Source organism: Patella vulgata (assembly GCF_932274485.2).
Source record: "Patella vulgata chromosome 5 unlocalized genomic scaffold, xgPatVulg1.2 SUPER_5_unloc_1, whole genome shotgun sequence".
NCBI lineage: Eukaryota > Metazoa > Mollusca > Gastropoda > Patellidae > Patella > Patella vulgata.
Window position 1 is genome coordinate 21059 of NW_026606045.1, and position 22316 is coordinate 43374.

Consider the following 22316-nt stretch of genomic DNA (forward strand, 5'->3'; position numbering starts at 1 on the left):
GAGAATTTTATTTGATTTTTTTTTTTACAGTTGAGCCAATTAATATTTATATTCTGTTGGTCTATATTAGCATAAGGTACAATTACTGAGTTTAATACTAAGCGACGTTTCGACGAGAATACTGTCGTCTTTATCAAGCCCATCTCTCTCTCTCTCTCTCTCTCTCTCTCTCTCCAAATTTCAGCACTCCTTCCAACATTCAACCAGACGAAGAACGAATCGTTTATATCAACATAATGGTCCCGACCGGGTGCGCAATCACCAAATGAGCACGCAGTGAGCTAGGCTGAAGTGTAAAAATTCTAAATTCGTTGATGTTGATGCTAAACGTGTAAAGCGTCAATGAAGAAGACGTTTTTCGTCTAAATAATAGAAAAAAGATGAAATAGAATTAAAATTTACACTGAACAAATACAGGGGCGGATCTAGGAATTTTGAAAAGGGGGGGCGCCGCAAAATAAGGGCACTGACCGCGGAGACGGGGCACGCCGCTGAGAGGGGATTTTCTTTTTGGTGGGGGGGGGGAGTCCCCAAGAAAATAATCCGTCATTTCCTTGCATCTGTAGCCATTCCAAGAGCTATTTGGCTGATATTGTCGTCTAAGTAAACGTTCGGAAATCGTTGAAAAATAGCCTTAAAATCGAGCAAAAAAGCCAGTTGAACATGCGACTCGAAAATGATGGGAAAAAAGACGAATCTATTCCCTAGCCACTTCACTATTTAAGCCTTGTAACTTGTACTTTGTACTGTCCACACATGAAACAATGCTACATCAAGTTGCACTCATGCGCGTCGGTGAAGGACATGAGTGTATTCGCCGCCGATTCCACAAGATATCTGTCTATAGCCACTCTATAGGATTAGGGCACCGTCAGCTAAACAACAAGAATTCGTTTGAAAGTGAAAGCATTAATTTGACCAGACTGGTGTGTTTGAATCGATGGTTTGGGTCATTTGGGATCCCTGCAACGGGTTGGGAACGGACATATTTGGGTCTGAGAAAGGGCACTTTCAGCAGTAAAAAAATGCACTGTCGAAAATTAGGGGGAGGGGGCGCCCCTCGCCCCCATCCCCTTAAATCCGCCTCTGAAATAAAGAAGTTAGAAGTTACATGAATAGAAGTTAAAAATTACATGAACTGAAGTTAGAAATTAGACGATAGCATGTTAAAATTTTGAATCTAATATACCGCCATAGTTCTCAAGCGTTTACTGCGTTTAGTGTAAAATAACGCATGTTCAGTTACAAATAATACGTGCTGGAAAACGACACTACACGTAAAGTAAAACGTTCAAGACAAACCTGCGGACAAAACAATATCAAATGAAATGAGTGACTCCTCGGATACCCGTGAGCGTCCACTGCGCTGTAAACTTTAACGATGTATTATGTAAGAGCTAAATCTGTCTATTGGACTTGGAGATTTTAGTTTGCATAGGCGTACGAGCCAGGGGGTGGGGGGCAGGGTGGCAGGGCAGCTGCCCCCCTAACTTTCGGGCAATCTGACTTTTCAGGCAGACGGGTAAAGTGATAAAAAAAAAAATTTCATCTACACGGCAAAGACAAAGTGTCCGGAAACTAATAAAACACTAATTTTACGTGCTGGAATAGCAGGAAAACGCGTTTGCGGCCGTCAAATATTCCAAAATTTTCTTGGGGGTCCATACAAGATCAGCTCCGCTTCTTCACCTCTCGAAGAAGACCGGCGTCGCTGTCGGTAAACCCGAAATTTTTTCGGGCATTTCGGGTTATGCCCCCCGAAATTGTCATCGAGCTCTAATAAAACACTAATTTTACTTTTCTTTTAATTGAATACCACGAATTTGTACTGAGATGACTATGGATTAAAACATTTTGTCTTTGGAGCCACTTTTTTCGGTATCGATTATCATTTGTGAATGCAGCTGCAACAGTCTGATTGGATGGGTGGAATTCAGAGGGGGTTTTCGGTTACAAAACACTTTTGGAGTTTCTTACACGGGTTAGAATAGCAGAAAACGCATTTGTGGTGGTTAAATTTTCAGGCCCCCATATCCCGCGACAATTGATTGGTTGATTGGAATTTGGGTCAGCCAGGTAGGCTACATTGAACCACATTGAATTTGTTGTTCTCACAGACTGGAATTGCAGGAAATCGCGTTTGCGACAGTCAAATTTTCTCCCAACAGTCCCGTCTTCGTGGACTGTAAACGATTGATTGGAATTCGAGTCAGCCACCTTAATAAGGATATATTAGACCACTTTGAAGTTGCTTTGTTCACTGGCTGAAATAGCAGGAAAACGCAGGGGGGGGGGGTAGCCCCTGTCTGTAAACGCAATTGTTTTTCGGGCATTTCGTGTTCTGCCCCCCTAACTGTCATCAAGCCCGTACGCCTATGTTAGTTTGGCCTTAAATTTTATATAATTCATTAAAGCTGAACTCCGATTACAAAACTGCAGAAATAATTAAACAAAACAAAAAAGTTAACACCCTAAAAAAATCGCCATACTTGTTTTTAATTTGTAGAACAACAAACATGCGATTGCTTACGGCGTACAAAAACAGAGGCAGAAAACGCCCACATCCAGTTAGATAACAAATCTTATCTCACAACACTCCGTGTTTCGAGATAAGAAATGGTGCTATTAACTTCGACGTAGCACATGCGGGAGCGATTCGCACCCGGCATTTGTAAACAAAATTGACAATATTTTAAATCAAAACAACGATTGGTTATTGTTATTTATAATATTTCCGCCACACCCAACTACAATTAAGCATATAATCCTACCTGAAACGGGTACAAATCTCCTCTTTTTAAATCAAAGCGACAGTAGATTGCTTTTTCCGACATTTTAAATTTACGTCTGTAACACATAAAGGCGGGGCCTCGTGTGCAATAGCCAATCAAAGTACTAATCTGATCAGAGTTGCGCAGTAGTAATACGCCGTAATTATGAACGTTGTAGCACTTTAGCCCTTGAGACAATTTTGGGTCTTTATAAAATTGTCTCTTCAATTTTGTCTATAACGTCTAATCTCACGTACTTAATGAACGTGGGTATAGTTATTCATAAAAAACAGTGATATTTTGGTCAAATTATATTCATAATCAAAATAGTCATCAAATTCTGGCTGTTAATTGACCTATGGTTGATAGACCAAAAATAGGTAATGTTTCCTATCTTATTTGTGGGAAATAAAGACTTTTATTCCTTATATGGCGTGGAAATTAACGTCAAGGTTATCGAAGACCTGCAGAAATTAGGGGATATAAATTAGGGTGTAGAGGCGAGCTGGATTAGAGCTCACCCAGAAATTCCTACCAGCCATTATCATTGAGAACGAGGAACCTGCAAAGCCAGTACAACTTAGAAATAAAGTTGTGAAACTATTTTATGCTGTAGTCTTATTAAAGATCACCAGAAAGTAAACACAACAAGAAGTCTTATAGTATTACAACGTCCGAATCAATTTTGATAAAAAACAACACTTTATTTACTTTATTTTCAATATTTGCTGATAAATGAATGTTGTTTCAGTAGATTGGACTATGTATGTGTAATAAGTAGGACTATAAAATTAAGATATTTTCAGTTGGTAAAGAAATTGAGTTTGCCATTTGGAAGTAAAGGCATCCAATCGTAGCTAAAAACAAGCACATCAGTATATCTTAGCGTTTTTAGTTACGTTCTCGTAGCTAACATCCAGTGTATGCCTTGTCACAGCACAGTGTCTACATCCGGCTAGCTATTCAACTACCAATTATGCCCCGGTCAGACCGGGGTAGCGTCCTGCGGCGACCTTAGGGCGACCAGAAAATGGACAAAGTCGCCAGCAAACGGGAACACAACGCGAGAAAATGTCCCCAAAAATTACAAACTTGAAAAAAGCCACGTTCTCACAGCTTTCTAGGTCAGATCTCAGCGCCTTTGGCGTTTGTATTGAACATGCTCAAAGCAAACGCCGTGACTCGGGGATCATTGGTGACCATGGAGACCACAGCACGATATCTGGCGTTTTTACCACGCTTATGGCTATCTTGACGCGCTCTGAAACCATTTTCCGTCGCCGTAGCACCCCGGTCTAATTTCGGTATACCCTCCTGACTGATTGACGTTTTTCCCACTTACTGAAAATATTATTGCTACACAATCATTATGTCTGATCGGGTACATATTATTGTTTTATTAATTTTATGAAATAAGTCTACTGCGATGTAGTTTTGCTCTAAAAAATGAGAAAAACTGTCATAAACCATTTATTCACTTGTGAAGCCAAATTGCAGATCTTGAGATTGGTCTAAAAATAATTTGTTATTAAGATATTTATTCACTTGCGAAACCAATAATCAACACTCTATTATTTTTATTTTATTTTATTTATTTATTAATTCTTATTTATCTATTTTCTATTTATTTATTTATTCAAAATTACTTATCTACTTATTTGTACCATGGGTGATTGGATGGCCGAGTGGTTAGCACGTGAATGTGTTAGTCCCGAAATGACCTAGTTTGCTCGCGTGTCATTTATTTTGGTCTTAAAACTGTAAAAAATAATTATTATTTCATCAGCGTATGGGGATCATGTGGCTAACTGGGTAAGATGGTGGCTCGCTAGTCTGGAGGTCGGGTGTTCGATCCCTGCATTGGCCGAGAAAGCTCACCCAGATTTTCCGGCGTGGTCGGTCCCTCCTTGTCAGTGATGCAGGACGGAGAGCCTGACAAGGACAGCTGTCTAGTCACCCGGATGATACGAAAAACCGAGGTCCCGTGTACACATTGGCGTGCACGTAAAAGATCCCTTGACAGTTGGAATTCGATATAAGAGTAGGCCATATTGCCGATGTCCCTCATAGCACACGGTATGGCGTATGCCCGTCTTCATTAGCCCAGTTCGAAGCAAAACAGTAGGACGTTAAAACCCAGTTTATTTCTTTATGCCATTATATTGTATAATAATCTCGAAATTAATACTGTTTCAAACAACCCTCAGCAATTTACGATTAGTAACCGGGGGGGGGGGGGGGTGGGGGTGGCTGAATGGTTAGCGTGTGCGCACTGTATCATAAAGTCTGTCATTGAGTCAACTGGCGTGGTTTCGATTCCCGGCTGTACGTGACAAGGAGTAGGGTCGCCTGTCCAAACTCGTGAGTTTTCTCCGAGATTTTAGTTTGCATAGGCGTACGAGCCGGGGGGGGGGGCAGGGGGGCAGGGCAGCTGCCCCCCTAACTTTCGGGCAATCTGACTTTTCGGGCAGACGAGTAAAGTGATAAAAAAAAAAAATTTCATCTACACGGCAAAGAAAAAGTGTCCGGAAACTAATAAAACACTAATTTTACGTGCTGGAATAGCAGGAAAACGCGTTTGCGGCCGTCAAATATTCCAAAATTTTCTTGGGGGTCCATACAAGATCAGCTCCGCTTCTTCACCTCTCGAAGAAGACCGGCGTCGCTGTCGGTAAACCCGAAATTTTTTCGGGAATTTCGGGTTCTGCCCCCCGAAATTGTCATCGAGCTCTAATAAAACACTAATTTTACTTTTCTTTAAATTGAATACCACGAATTTGTACTGAGATGACTATGGATTAAAACATTTTGTCTTTGGAGCCACTTTTTTCGGTATCGATTATTAATTGTGAATGCAGCTGCAACAGTCTGATTGGATGGGTGGAATTCAGAGGGGGTTTTCGGTTAAAAACCATTGGACACTTTTGGAGTTGCTTACACGGGCTAGAATAGCAGAAAACGCATTTGTGGTGGTTAAATTTTCAGGCCCCCATATCCCGTGACAATTGATTGGTTGATTGGAATTTGGGTCAGCCAGGTAGGCTACATTGAACCACATTGAATTTGTTGTTTTCACAGACTGGAATAGCAGGAAATCGCCTTTGCGACAGTCAAATTTTCTCCCAACAGTCCTGTCTTCGTGGACTGTAAACGATTGATTGGAATTCGAGTCAGCCACCTTAATAAGGATATATTAGACCACTTTGAAGTTGCTTTGTTCACTGTCTGAAATAGCAGGGGGGGGGGGGGTAGCCCCTGTCTGTAAATGCAAATTTTTTTCGGGCATTTCGGGTTCTGCCCCCCTAACTGTCATCAAGCCCGTACGCCTATGTTAGTTTGGCCTTAAATTTTATACAATTCATTAAAGCTGAACTCCAATTACAAAACTACAGAAATAATTAAACAAAAAAAGAGTTAACGCTCTTTAAAAAACGCCATACTTGTTTTTAATTTGTAGAACAAACATGCGATTGCTTACAGCGTCCAACAACAGAGGCAGGAAAAGCCCACATCCAGTATGCCTTGTCAAGTACAGTGTCCACATCCGACTAGCTATTCAACTACCAATTACCTCTTGACTGATTGACGATTTTTCACTACTGAAAATATTATTGACAAGTATCGTTATCAAGTGATCATTTGCTTGATAACGATACCTGTATGTGTATTGAAACGTAGCATGTTAATAAATTCAGAAGTAGTATATCCATATAAGTGTGTTTATTTTTTAGTGAAATCTATTTCTATATGTCTTATAAGGTTTAATATTATTGCTTCACAATTATTATGTCTGATCAGGTATATAATGTTTTATTAATTAGACGAAATAAGTCTAATAAGTCTTCTTCACATTCAGAGTTGTGGATAGGTGGAACACCTTGTCATAATCAGTTGTTACTTCCCATCACTACAGACCTTCAAAAACAAACTTGATTCGCATATGTCAGAATAGATACGAGAAAGTGGCTAAAAACGTTGAGATATACTGATGTGCTTGTTTTTAGCTACGATTGGGCGCCTTTAGTTTCAAGTGGCAAACCCAGTGTCTTTATTAATGCATGTAACATCTTTAAAATAAGATAATTTTATACTATTATGACTAATTAAACTTACAGAGGCCAATGTAGTGGCACAGCTATCGCCTAACTCCAAATATTCGTGTTTAAATTAATGAAGCGTTGTTTTTATGCGACATACACCTAGTCGCCCACATCTAGTCCAGGTACAACATTCTTTATCTCGCCCGCATCCACCTCCGTTTTGTCATGATTTACCTTGCGCATATCCAGTTCCGGTACAGCGCGCTCGATCTCGCCGATATCCAGTTCCGGAACGTCACATTTTATCTCGCCCAAATCCAGTTGGTTAAACTATGAATTGGCAATATGAAATAAAATTGAATTTGAGATCAAAATGTGCTAAAACAGGTGGGTCTAGCAAGTAACAGCATGTAGTCATTCGGATGGGACGAACAACCGAGATCCAGTTTACACGTTCACTTAAAAATCGGTTGCCAGTTGAAAACCTTGCCGGGGGTCAGTTATCAATCGAAGCTAAGTTTAATGTGACATAACGTATATTCAGTTAATATTGAAATGAACGTGTACAAATATGTAAACAGAATCTAGAGATGGTAATGATAAATGACGATTACAGTACTTTATTACTTAATTCTAAAAAGTTTTGCACCTCAGAAAATATTAATTGATTTTGTTCAAGTGAAATATCTGTAGAGCCGTACAATAGAAACTTTGTGTTGATGTATTCTGTTGGTAATGTTTTTATGGTTGTATTTCGTGCATCTGAATATAAGGGACATATCAGCAAAAAGTGATAAACATCTTTAAAATTGTTTCTACATCGGCAGGTTGGAGAGTCGGTTATATGTCTTAAAAATGCATGTCCATTCAGATCGCTGTAATATTGTAATAAGAAGGTACAAAGTAATCATGTTTTGCGAGTTTTTGTTTAAAAATTAATAACGTATCTGAATTACGTATAGAAGGATCTAGATTGTTCCAAAGTCGTGTAGCTGAAGGAAAGAAAGAATTATAAAATAGATTGGTTTTACAAAAATAGTATGGAAGGTTTTTTTCATTTCTTAATGAGTATAAACTTTGTTTTTGATTAAATTATCATAAAGGTAATCATGGGTTAAGTGGTTTATTATTTTATATAAAAATATCAACTTATGTCTTTCACGACGTTGATTCAGAGGCAAAATACCGACTTCTTTATATAGTAGATCATGGCTAGTTCCCTTCACAGCGCCACATATTGTGCGTAAAGCATCTAATTGTAATTGTTCTAACTGGTTAGCTAAGTGATCCGTGCACCCATCCCAAATAATGTCAGCATAGTCAAAGTGTGGTAAAATATAGGAAGTATATATTGTTTTGAGTGATTTCCTTCCTAGTCGATACTTGAGTGATCTTAAGCAGTTGATAAATTTTGAAACTTTATTACAAAGATTTTCTATATGTATGTTCCATTTAAGATTGTTTTGAAAAATAAGCCCCAAATGTTTGTGATGAGATACTTCATTTATTTTAACCGTGTTCATGCAAAGTGGAATCAAATCGTGCTTAGATGTGATTGATATTGTTAATGTTTCCATTTTCTCAGGATTAGAGGAAACTAGCCATGTTTTAGCCCATGTGTATATTCTCTCAATATCTGAATTTAAAATTTGGGCACCTTCTTTAGGATCTTTAATTAACATATATAATGATGTATCATCCGCGAATAATTTTATATTTGACTGCAATTTTTCGACAATATCATTTATGTAGATCAGAAAAAGTAAATACCGAGAACCGAGCCCTGCGGAACGCCAGCCATGACAACTGAGATACCAGAGGAGGCATTTTCGACGACAACACACTGTGTTCTATCAGTTAAATAGCTTTGAAGCCACTCTAATAAGCCTCCCCTAATACCAACAGCGTCCAGCTTTGGACAGAGACCGGCATGCCAGACCCTGTCGAAAGCCTTGCTGATGTCGCAGAATACAATTTTCACATAATGCCCGTCGTCTATTGCGTTTGAAAAGAAATGGTTTATGTCTATAAGTTAACAATGAGACCGGTCGATAGTTAGGGCAATCTGATTTACTGCCTTTTTTGTGGAGAGCCAAAAACGTTTGCATGTTTTCATGTTTGGGGAAAAGATCGGGTATTATATTCAGTTAATATTGAAATGAAATGGTGTTTAACGTCCTACTGTTCTCCTCCGACTTGGCTAATGAAGACGGGCATACTCCATACAGTGTGCTATGAGGGAAATTTTGCCCGGACAGCGGTGTGGGAAATAGATTTATTTTACGCCTGCTTCCACCCAAGCGATATAGAAGACAACACCGGAAAGCGGCGCTACGTCCTATTTTTATATTGAATTCCAACTGCCAAGCGTTATTTTACGTACACGCCAAGGCCCCTTGGTGAAGGGTTAGTACTGGTAGCTGTTCTTGGTTTATGCTCTCTCTCCCTCTGGTTGGATTTGAAAACATTCTAAGGGGAATAACTCTAATCACCGTGATGCTGTATTAAAATACAATTTCAATTTAAACTCTCATTATTCTGGGAATAAGTTCACTTTCTACAGCTTCAGATATACATTCATTTAGACAATCTTTACATTTATAATTAGGTCGCCAAATTTTGTACGTGTGGTTATGCTGCTTGGGTGATACCGTGAAGTCTTGGTCATCTTAAATGGGTTAAGGCTGAGAAATTGTGCAAGATTTGTGATGTCTTATCATAAACAAAGAAGTTGCAGCATAAGGTCTGTCATTGAGTCAGGGTGTAGGGTCGTCTTCCAACCTCGTGGGATTTCTCCGGGTTCTCCGTTTTCCTCACACTGTTAAAGACCCCTGCGCTCAAACGACTTATTGAGGAAAAATTCATCCATATATTAGTATCGAAATGACCTAGTTTGAGATCACTGGCATTATTTCGACAAACAGCGAAACATATTTCGTTATTTTGTTTCAGTAATCATCCTAGGGGGAGTCGAGATGCCTGATGATGCGGGAAACATAGCTCGTTATTTTAATTCAGTAATCACCCAATGGGGGGGGGGGGGGCGAGATGCCTGATGATGCGGGAAATATAGCTCGTTGTATCTCAGTCTTCAAAATGATCGTAACTAGTTTTCGTTTTTAGTCTTTTTTAAAATCAACCAAACTTAGAAAACATAAAAACAAATAATGTTCTGGCACTCGGGAAAACTTTAAACTGGGATAACTTAAGGAAGAATATGGATATCACTAGTCAATACAGGATCCATGAGGGCAATATAAAGTGAGAATGTGGATAATACTAGTCAGGATTCATGAGGGCAATATAATGATAATACCCCCCCCCCTCCAAGTAAGCAACAGTGTTTTTATATATTTATTATGTATTTATTATATGTTATTTTTCTAGGTGGCTATGTATTAAAAATGTCCCTAATTCCCTTCTTCCCTCCTACCCACGGAGTGTCTGTATCACCGCCTGGGATAAGGCGTGTCAGTGGGTGTCCCGTCCCGTCTTTATTAGCTCAATCAGTGTAGCAAACCCCATTTTATTTCGGTGAGTGTTATATCACATACAAACTTATATATATAGGTAAATAATATCCAATGATCTAACTCTCAGTTAAAAATATAAGTAAAATTGAAGTATTTGAGAATAAAACTAGTAGTAATCTACTCACCTAAGTAATTATCCAGCGTAGTTGAAAGTAAAGTTATCACTAAAGACACAAAGTCGACACGAAAAATAACCTGCCTTTCTCCAGGTCGAAAGTAATTCTTCAATATGTGCACATGTGGAATGAAACCAACGTTTGAACGTATCACAGGGAATTCAGTCCTAATCCCTTGTACAGTTTGTAGGCATGGCCTTTTACCAGGAGGAGACTGAAACTTATTTGATGAACTTTTCGGCTGCTCCGACTTTCCTCACCCTATCCGTGTGACTTTCAAATGGGGTGACATATCGACATTGGTTTGAATGCTGAACACCAAAAACTAAAAGATCAAAGGAAGCCGAACAATGCTTACAACCAGCATTGGGATGTTTTATAAAGAAAATGCCGTGTTCAATGATTGGCCCTGGATATGCTAGTCACGAGTCCTGTATCCCAATAACTCGACTTCCCCACCTGGTCTACAGTCTAGTTGACCAGATCAGAGGTGGTTTGAGAAGGAATCTGTAAATACGGTCGGCACCTGTAGTCTAGTCTACAGTCTAGTTGATCAGGTCAAGGGATGGACTGAGTGGACTGAGAAGACGTCTGTAAGTGTGGTAGGCCCCTAAAGAAGTTAGGGTTCTCATATACTCTGCCGACCCTTTCTAGTCTTGAATTTACTATGTTTTTGATAAATGGACAAGATTGACACACGCTACATTTGTGTATAAGCATCAGGATATACAACAGGTTAAGATTCTTCGTTACTCTTCTCAACACTTTACATTATTCAAACCGTCTAAACCTGATATATAGCAGAAAGGTTAGTCGCGTAAAGCTTCGACATGCGCCAATAGAGAACAACCAGCTCTCGACAGCAGCGTATCTGATACTGTGTTACCTTGAATGGAGGCAGACCACCATTAATTTCCCCATTGACTTCAATGTTAATTCTGGCCTCTTTGCCCACCTCCAACTTTTCCCCAAATTTTCGTTGGGCTGAATGCTTTTCACTACAGACAGAGGAACAAATGGTCATGTCTTTGCACTAAAATTTGTATGAGGTTGACCACCAAAATTTTGAGATACACAAACTTGAAGAAGCATACTAAAAACATGTAACTAGTTGCCGTACATATCGCCGTAGCTAACCTGATAACCCTCTTATCCTTCCGCCTCAAAATCATGAATATTTACCAAAACCTGGCAGAAAATGTTAATTCAAACCCTCTTCGTCCATTCTAGACCAAAAAATCAACACAAATGGGCATGCAAAAGGGGAGAAAAGAGAGAGAGGGAGAATTGCTATAAATAGACGAACTACAATTCATGGGTACCGAGATGATGAAATTTAATGGTGGTCTGCCTCCTATATGGTTTTATAAGTTCATATATCATCAAAATTCTTTTCTTTATAGCTTCACATTTATTTTTGCAAAATTATTATAATACAGAATCAGAAAAAAATAATTACTGCAGAAATGGTGACCCTTTAAAGTTATGTAGTGTTTTGTATACCGGATTGCAGCTCAGGTCCATGGGCCTTTTGTTCTAGAATTTAAGATTCTTTCTTAATTTTGTCGAAATGTGAGTTCTGCGAAAAGATTTAAAGAGTTTCAGACAAGTCACATCAAAAATATTCAAAATATTGGAATATTTTTCAAAAATTAACTTTCTTTTACCTTTTTCTACAAAATGGTCCATTTTTGACACTTTGTATGGCTCAAAATGCTAATATTTACCTATTTCTGGGAAAGTCTGAGATGAAAAGCATTTATTTCTAGAAACCTTGGCCGGTATACAGGAAGACAAGCTGCAAATTTGTTGCATTGAAGGTAACTGTAAGGAACTATAGTGAAACCTGTAAGCCCACCCTCTAAAAATGTTGGTGTGGTAACAAATCCCACTTGTGTCCACATAAGTAATACTGTTGATGGAATATGGCTAAAAGCCATGTTTTTCTATCCCTGGCTTATATACATACATACAAACACAGTTTGTCATACGAAGTATGAATTATTTATTAAAATATGGATTGATAAATGTAAAATAAATGCTGTATTTAGGTGACAACCAGCCACTCTAATAAAAGGGTCGCAAAGCACTATTTTTTTTTTTAAAAATGGGAATATTTCAGTTTTTAAAATACTTTAACAATCAGAGGTATCCTTGAAATTACATAGTGTAAATATTATGTGGAAGCAAGTTGTTTTAATCTTTACATCAATGTCCTGACAAAATGAGATGGAAAAAGGGAGTTCTGACATAATTCAAAGCATAAAAGGGGTATGAAAAGGCTATTAATTAATATTTTATTGCCCTGTAAGTGCCACATTTTCAAAGATCACCACAAATAATAGATTTACATTCAAAATGTAAAACATTAAGCTGCAAAAAACACATCTACAACATATCCATTTTGGGGTGTGGACTCATTTGGAAGAAATGTCATAGGATTACATGTTTGACCATAAACAAAAAGTCTTAGAAATCCTTGAAATCTTATATGTAACTATTTGTTTGTGTCAAATAAAATGCTCGGTTACAATTCAAGCACAAAATCAGATTACTGCTAATTTGGAGTCAACAAATGTTCAATTGAATATCCAAATATCATCTTCAAGAAAAGGGGTGGGGTGGGGAGGGTGAGCCAGTCTAAATGAAATGAAGACAGATAAATTTCCCTGCAAACACATAGATTTTACTTTCTCGAGAAGGGAAATGCAACAATTTCAGGTTTTGAAAGATTAAAATTGTGTTAAGCCTGAGGAAAACAGCAGCAAAATGCAGTTCACTCATGTTTTGAAAATTCTAACACACCTAAGCAGAACATAATTAGACTAAATTTCTTAATTTTTAAATTTTTGACAAACACATGAATACTTTTTCAATATCTGACAAACACATGGATCCTTGCCAAGTTATTTAACAATGAAAATAAAGACATGCAAGACATTTTGGTTCATTTTACAACAGATGAATAATTAAAATTTTGACAGCAATATTGGGGGTAATCTGAAGAATTTCAGACAATTTATCATGATTTTTAGGCAAAATTGAGTGAAATTATGATACTTTCTTCCCGTCTAACAATTATAATGCAGAAAAAGTAAAAATCATACATTAAAATATTTTCCACTAATTTTGAAAAGTAAATAAACACTGAAAATCACAAAATTTTGACTAAAATCAAAATTTCCCCTCCCAAATTTGTCAAATATTTTTGAAATTTTACCATTTCACATTTTTTACCATCAAAATGCCATATATCACATTTTCTGACAATTTGGAGATCATATCATCAAATTTAGGCCTTTCATCCACTGTCAGGTTGTTTTCATATAGGAGGCAGACCACCATTAATTTCCCCATTGACTTCAATGTTAATTCTGGCCTCTTTGCCCACCTCCAACTTTTCCCCAAATTTTCGTTGGGCTGAATGCTTTTCACTACAGACAGAGGAACAAATGGTCATGTCTTTGCACTAAAATTTGTATGAGGTTGACCACCAAAATTTTGAGATACACAAACTTGAAGAAGCATACTAAAAAACATGTTACTAGTTGCCGTACATATCGCCGTAGCTAACCTGATAACCCTCTTATCCTTCCGCCTCAAAATCATGAATATTTACCAAAACCTGGCAGAAAATGTTAATTCAAACCCTCTTCGTCCATTCTAGACCAAAAAATCAACACAAATGGGCATGCAAAAGGGGAGAAAAGAGAGAGAGAGAATTGCTATAAATAGACTAACTACAATTCGAAATTTAATGGTGGTCTGCCTCCAGATGAAGAGTTTGTTACCTCCCTTAAATGAATCTGATGGAGGCAGACCACCATTAAATTAAGTTTCAAAGTTAATTTTCAAGACATCGACAAAGATTTGGCTTCCAATAAATCTGTTATAGAAATACATATGGGTACGCTAGAAACCTCCAATATATTGAAGTACAATTCATACATGGTTTTCAAATATTTATTTTTATTCTTACGAGTAATGCACGCCATACAAAGTCGACAGTATTTGTTCTGACGAGTAATGCATGCCATACACAGTCGACAGTATTTGTTCTCTCGAGTAATGCACGCCATACATAGTCGACAGTATTTGTTCTCTCGAGTAATGCACGCCACACACAGTCGACAGTATTTGTTCTCTCGAGTAATGCACGCCATTCAAAGTCTACATTATTTGTTTGCAAATCGGATGAAGGATTATCAATCTACATAAAATGTTATTCCAAATTTGAAGAATATTGTCTAATTAGAAGATATACAAATAGTACAGCAAAATCATGTCATCGAACTGTAGTTTCGAAACATGTGAATAGGTTTCCTAATTCAAAAGGTAATATCTCAGTTTTATTAATGCTAGAGTCATATAGCTTTGCAAATTTACATAGGTGTGTATTAAGGAGTCACCCAAGATGCATTGGTCCACTTTGGGGTTGGGGGGTCACCCGACAAGCACTGGCCGACTTTGAGGTGGGTCACCCGACAATCAAAGGTCCAATTGACACGGAATGTCCCAGAATTGTGAGACGAACGTAAGATGAGTCATAACAAGATGATACTTGACCAATGGTGTGTATTAACAGATACATGTATATAAAACTACAGGTCTTGAACAATGGTGTGTATCAACAAATACATGTACATAAAACTACAGGTCTTGACCACAATGGTATGTATTAACAAATACATGTATATAAAACTACAGGTCTTGAACAATGGTGTGTATCAACAGATACAGGTCTGTTTTATTATAATGTTATAGTTGATCAAGTTATATCACAGTTTATATAGTAAGCAGGTATATGATAGTTGATATAGCAAGCAGGTATATACGACAGTGGTATATATTAACACACGAGCTAGGTTTATTTATATAGTAAGCATGTATATGTCCGGTTAGTTTACGGTGATCAACATTTTATTAGCCTAAACGACGGGTTAATCAAGTTACATGTACATCACAGTGTATATGTAGGCAGGTATATGAGTGGGGTATATTGACACATGAGCTTGGTTTATTTATATAGTAAGCAGGTATATATGAAAGTGGTAAATATTAACACACGAGCTTGGTTTATTCATGTAGAACGCGGGTATATGAATTTGTGAAAATGCTTTACATAATATCACCTACATGACACTATAATGTAATGTCAGCTAGTCGTGTATATATAGTGAACAATAATTCCCGGGGAATCTACAACTCTTATTGATGCATGTTGAGCTATCGGGTATTCCCAGAAATTCTAATTTGTATTAAAGTTCTCTTTTTTCTGCGTAAACGGACCTTTCCCCGAAATTAACAAAAACATCTTCAACACGTCATTATGCATGTTGACTTATACTGAAGTAATCATTTCCGCTCACACGACCTTTTCACCAACATTAACAAAAGCATATACATTTCATCTTTATGCGTGTTGGGTTATCGGGTATTCCTAGAAATTCATCCCAGTAGCAAGCAGGTTGTTTGATTGAATAGCTCACAGCTCTACTAGCATACATCCATCTTTTAATATTCAAACTGACCGTAAGTGTATTTTTCTATTATTAAACATACATTATGCCAAAGCGAAATCTGCCTATTGCAGGTCTTTCTTTATGCTTGAAATGTTGTCCTAATTATTTATTACACGTTAATTAACTTATCCAGGCCATAATCAACTCTCAGTGTCATCGCTAGCCTACAATATGTATGATTTAGGATCCGATTTGCTGCTTAACCTTTATTCATAATTTAATCATGAACTGGATAGTTGAGACTATGTTTTTATCGTCCGTCTTCATTAGCCCAGGTTAGGAGCAGAACAGTAGGACGTTAAACCCCATTTCATTTCAGTTTTTATCGTACGGACTTTAGTAATGATGACCGAGGATAGGCGAAAATTCAATCTCTAAATTCTCGGTTCAGAGTAGATCAGTTTGACTGCAATTTCAGCACATTCCCTTTACATTTTCTAATTTTTAACTATGATAGTGAGAACTGCCAGCTCTTTATCTAATCTCCCATAATGTATCTTTATTTTAAGTTAACAATGTTGGATAGTTAGTCATAGAAATTTTTCTGAATCGTCATCCGTGTACTGTTGTTGTATTAATTTGACAATGTTAAATATTTAGTTTACAGACATAAAGAAAAGAAAAGGTTAATTTAAAATTGTTCTGAATTTTCATCCGTTTATTGTCATATTTACTGTGCGTTTTTTGAGTATATGAAATGATTTTGATGCCATGTTTCGTAGGAAGAGTTCACGTGGCTAATAACAAATATGTGTTGTTCGTTTCTCGGCATAGCACAAATTGTGTAAAATAAGTGATATGTATTTGATATATACTCAAAGCCTTTAAAAACGCGATGCCTAATTCGCGAATTATTTCTTGTAAACGTTTTCTCGGGCTTTCCTATCTTATGGCACATAGGTGAAACTTGTGATGGGTCTCTTTTTGCGGAGTTCTGGGTTTGAACCCAATATCAGTTCTCGTGCAAACGCAACACTTGTCTTTTTTCACGATTTTAAGAAGTCCCATGTCACACGTTTTACACGTGCATTCCCTGCACTCTGGCCCTTTAAATACAGACCAAAATTCATCACTTCGGTAAAATGCCACGACTTACACAAGAAAACAGCAACAGAGCTTCTGGCATGCTAGATCAGGGGCTTCACAAGTAGCCGTCGCCAGACACGTTAATGTTCACCCATCGACCAGTGCTCGCCTCGGACAACGCTTCCACGCCACTGGAAAAGTTAACAATCGACCCCGTATGGATTGGCCGGCTATGTCTCCCGACATGAACCCGACAAAGGGTTCGAACTCAAGCCGTGCCACCACGAACTGTTGCAGAATTGGCACAGACACTCCAAAATCATTGGCAAACAATCCCACAGCGTGTAGTGAGACATCTATGTCAGTCCATGCCATGGCGACTTCGGGCATGTGTAAGAGCTCAGGGTGGACATGCCCGATATTGACTTTAACCGACCCCTCCTTTGTTTGATGGTTCTCTGGCGTTTCGGTTTTGTGTATTTATAGTGAATTCTATCAAGAAATTATCTACAGATGCTTGTTATCTCGATTTTGTCAATTGTTATGTACATTTGTTAAAAGTTGTTGCAGTAAATAAACTTTGAATTTGGCATTGCGTTTATAATGGCTTTATAAGAAATTACTAAAACTATTGTTAATACGAAGTTGCGTTTTAACATCCCACAATTATATAGTGTAATTTTATAACATGTAAATATTTATTCAATAAATAGTGTCTGAAGGACAAGAGAACCACCGAACATAGTTTGGCTTATAGAAGACAAACAAATAATTGGTTAATATCGCTAGACGGTTTATGTGTCATTCGTAATCTGCAGTTCCAATACTTTGAGAGTTATGTACAAAACTATTTACCAATGGAACGGAAGGATAACTAAAATTATATATTGTATTAAAATAATGTAAATTAATAGTTTTCATAAATTCAATAATCCATCTGGGACTGATTTGTTTCAGTATCCATTAGGTGGTTATTTATTATCAAAGTTTCAGAAAAGCAAAACCCATATATATCAAATCAAAGTTACATATTACAGAATTCCAATAAATACCTTTTAAATATTTGTTTGTGTTTTCACTGTGTTATAAGATATTGAATAACATTCTGAATAATTGTTTAATGGGAGTTGTGATGTACCAGAAAGGTAAACATACTTAGATTGGGGCGGGGGCTTAGCTATAAAGGTGAGTGTGACGCGAGGAAAGCCCCAAAATATATGGCTAGATTTTCGAAAAGCACATTGTCCATGCATTCATCCATATTTATGTTAAGTTTCACAAAGAGTCCCATGTTTAGGGTGTGGTGGGACAGAATTTATAACGATCTGACATGGGGAAAGCCCCCAAATTTTTGCTGAGATTTTTTAAAAAGATATCTTCCTAGTATGATCTTTGTTTCTGTAAGTTTAAGCCGCGTAACTGATGACCTCATAAAAAGACCCAATTATAGGGTGTGTTCGGACATATTTTGTATAAAAACTATCTCTAATTTGGACACAACTCTAAGGCGTTGCAATTAGATTTTATGTATCCGTCAATATTTTACTACCAATAAACTGAAATGATAGTTGATGTCCGGAATTATTCAAACGATCTCTAACATAGATCAAGCTGTGTTGCGATTAGCTTCTTATCTGAGATTTTATGGGTAAGTAACTAAGTAATAATGTTTGTATTTCAGTTAAGAATCCGTAAGGATTGATATACGATTAAAGTTAGACAAGCTATTCCTTGCTAGGCCCTGCGTCCTACATAACCGACAAGGGGGCATCGGTGCAAAAAATCCAACACCAGGATCTTCCTGGTCTACATTTGATCGTAATCAACGCCCCTGATTCACCATGTATATATGAGTCATGTCACGTATATCCCTATCTTGTGGTCACTGGAGAATTTATCATTTAAGATGCAACCTTCGGGCTTTTGTTGATGCACATAATTGAGACAGTGTGCCACTGAGAGAGAGAGAGGGAGAGAGAGAGAGAGAGAGAGAGGGAGGGAGAGAGAGAGAGAGAGAGAGAGAGGGAGGGAGAGAGAGAGAGAGAGAGAGAGAGAGAGAGAGAGGGAGGGTTAATGTCCACTCGACACAAACTGGAAGGAAACCGGGGAACCTGGAGAAAAGCCACGAGGTTGGAAAGGTGGCCCTATTGATCATTAAAAACAAAACAAAAACTCAGAAAGGTAAGATTGTTAAATCCTATTTAATTTTATAAGCAAATAAAGTCACCTTAAATACCAGGGCAGAAATACCCTCATAACATAGAAAGGTAGGATGTTAAATCCCATTTCATTTCATAAGGAAGGGAATCGTTACCAGTTTTTCTTCACTGACAATGGAGTCATTGGTAAATTCTCAATAATTGCTTAAAACTGGAAGGTGGAAAGAGTCACATATAGCATCGCTGACTGGAAAAATAATGAAACTATAGAGAAACTTTCACAGACTGATTCTAGTTCTATCATTTATTAACTGTGACTAAATCAGTGAAATAATATTCCACAGTGACAGAGATTGAACGGAGTTTGTGGGGAAAATATCTGCTTATTTGATAAGAGGGTTTATTTATTTTATTTTTTTTTAACAGAAATTAGATAACATTTGAACTAACACAAAAATGTAAAAAGTTATTTTCTAGCCCGTGCCCGGGTTTATATCTACTCTTGCCCAAGTATTTATAAAAAAATCATGAAACAAGAATCAAGATGGCCGCCAATCGGTTCTCCCCGCCAAATCAACCCTCCCCCTACCTAGGTATAATTTCAAAACAGATTCTTACCTTTCTGGTTTAATGTGATTTTGTTATATGAGTATTTGAACAACTAATGTTAATTAAGCACGATTTCAGAAAAATTAGACAGATTCAATTATAACATGCCGAAATGTTTTCACTGTCCCCGCGGTAAACATGAACTTCCGGGGATTTTTTTTTATTAAACGAAATACTGATATACATAAAAACAAATATCGATGCTAAATCAAATACATGGTATTATGTTTTTAATAAATATTTACAAACCTGTGGTCTTGTATTCTCTGTCTGTGACCATTACATTTGTCAATCATATCACTGCTCAAAAATCATTTCAGCACGCTGTTAATGGTAAATGTATGTGTGTGAAATAGCTTTATTTAACGCACGCTTCCACCGAGGTGATATCGCAGACAAAATGTAGCCTATAGTACGTAGATTTTATCAACCAATTACATAAATAAGAGTTTTACCCATTTTCTTGTCAACTCATTTGGATTCAATTGTTACAATCACACGGGTCATGCTCACCAGGCCTATTATGTATTCCTTTAATCTACCAGTTGATTGGGCCAATAAAATAATCAACAACTTTCTTTTAACTACCAATTAGCATTAAAGTCTATTTGGCTGTATTCTCCGAGTAAAAAAATATTTTTCTTATACTTGTGGACCCCCGAATTAAGACTTTGTATGGAGTTCAATTTTTAAAAACACAAAATATTTATTGTCGGTCTACACATTACTTGTGTTAATTATATGAAAACAACACAAGATTTTATAAATCTACACAAGTTTGTGTAATGCATTAAAAAGAACACAAGTTTGTGTTAATGCAATGCAAAACAACACACGTTTTGTGTATAATAATTTTCACACGAGTACTTGTGTTGAGATCCAACACAAAATTTTTTTCAGTGTAGTTGATACCTGAAATTATAAAGTCGAGGTCGGCATGATATACAAATTCAAATAAATTTTTAGTCATCGGTTTTGAATGTAACCTGATATGGACTTTATGCAGGCTTTATAAAGTTATAATAACTGTGCATTTTATTATAGAAGGCCATTAGCAAGCTGAGTGAATAGCTCACAGTTCTACTGCTATACATCCATCTTTTAATATTCAAGCTAACTGAAATTGTATTTTTCTAGTATTAATTTGCCACTGTTAGATATCGATTGAAAAATTTGAACGACTATACGTTGTTCCTTGCTAGGTCAACCGTCCTAGACCATTGGCAAGGGGTAACCACGCCGGAAAATCCAGACGAACGTTATAGTCCAGCAGCTAAATCCTATTCTAAGCCTTGGCATGGAAATATATCTTCAATATGTGTAGATTCAGAATCCGGATGATGCCACCCTGGCACCCTTGGGGAAATTTAAATATTCAAGATTGCCGCCATGAGACAATTTCTGGTTATTTAGTGGGGTAAGGTTTGTGACAGATTCTCTCTGACCTTGGTTTGAAGGTGATTTCTATAAGAATTCGACCCGCTCATTCCAATGAGCTTGGGTATTCCTCCTAAAGTGACGGCTAATTTCGGTAGGGGGCCAATTCAAAATGGGGGCTCAATTTGGCGGGGAAACTAATAAAGTTCCATAGACTGTTGTGTAATATATTCAAATATAGGTTTTCGGTGGATTATATATCTTATATACTAGCCGGTTCGGTTCGTTTACAGTGAGTAAAATAAAACCCAACCGCTTAGATGACTGTGAGTAATATATTAACCAACATGTCCGGTTCGTTTACCAGCATTGTATTGACCTAAACGTCCAAAACCGGATCTACTTAAAAAGAAAAGACAAGGTAACGAACAATCAATGAATTCAACAAGTCGTTCACAACGACAAAACGTTTTTGCCCTGAAATGGACTAATAGTATGTTTGTCCAGAATAAATGCAGCTTGTTTATATGTCATTTGGTATAAAAACTGCACCAACTCCATTTTAGAAACTCATGAGTGACTTATCATTAACACATGTAAAATTCGGCAAACTATTTTTCAACAACTATGTCAGATATCAATACCGACCCGGTTATAAAATAATGAAATGTATGAATGTAACTTCTTCTTGCATATATTTCAAATCCTAGCTGAGCCTTTTGCAGCCCGCAGTGATTTTTTAGACGTGAAGGCATGCAGCAACTATGTGTACTGTCTTTTTATCTTAACAACTATGTATACTATGTTATATCTTAAACATACATTATGCAAGAACTAAATCCGCCGCCTAGTGCAGGTCTTTCTTTAGGCCTGAAATATTATCTTAATTAAAGATTTATTAACTTATCCAGGCCATATTCGACTCTCGATGGCATCGCATACTCGAGATTTTAACTAAATTAGAATGGTTCGCCATTTAAAAAAGAAATTAATTTAAAAATGGGAAAGCGAGTTTAAGTTTCCAATAAACCAGTGCCCTGGTTACCACTATGCACAGTCAAAACTACAAACAGTGATAATTTGGCTGAGAATGAAGTAATTTGAATGAAATTTTCAATATTTTTTTTTTTTGTCATCTATTTTTGAATTATTATAGCAAGAAT

The 22316-nt window shown here is 37.1% G+C and overlaps 1 protein-coding gene across 1 annotated transcript in view; it reads left to right on the top strand.

Moving 5' to 3' along the window:
• The first annotated feature begins 15916 nt into the window (after positions 1-15916).
• The window catches only part of LOC130010493 (serine/threonine-protein phosphatase 6 regulatory ankyrin repeat subunit B-like), a 34086-nt gene continuing 27686 nt past the window's right edge, over positions 15917-22316 (top strand). Inside the window, exon 1 of the mRNA XM_056103515.1 lies at positions 15917-15992. The gene's annotated coding sequence lies outside the window, so the exon portion shown is untranslated. The remainder of the gene's footprint in view (positions 15993-22316) is intronic.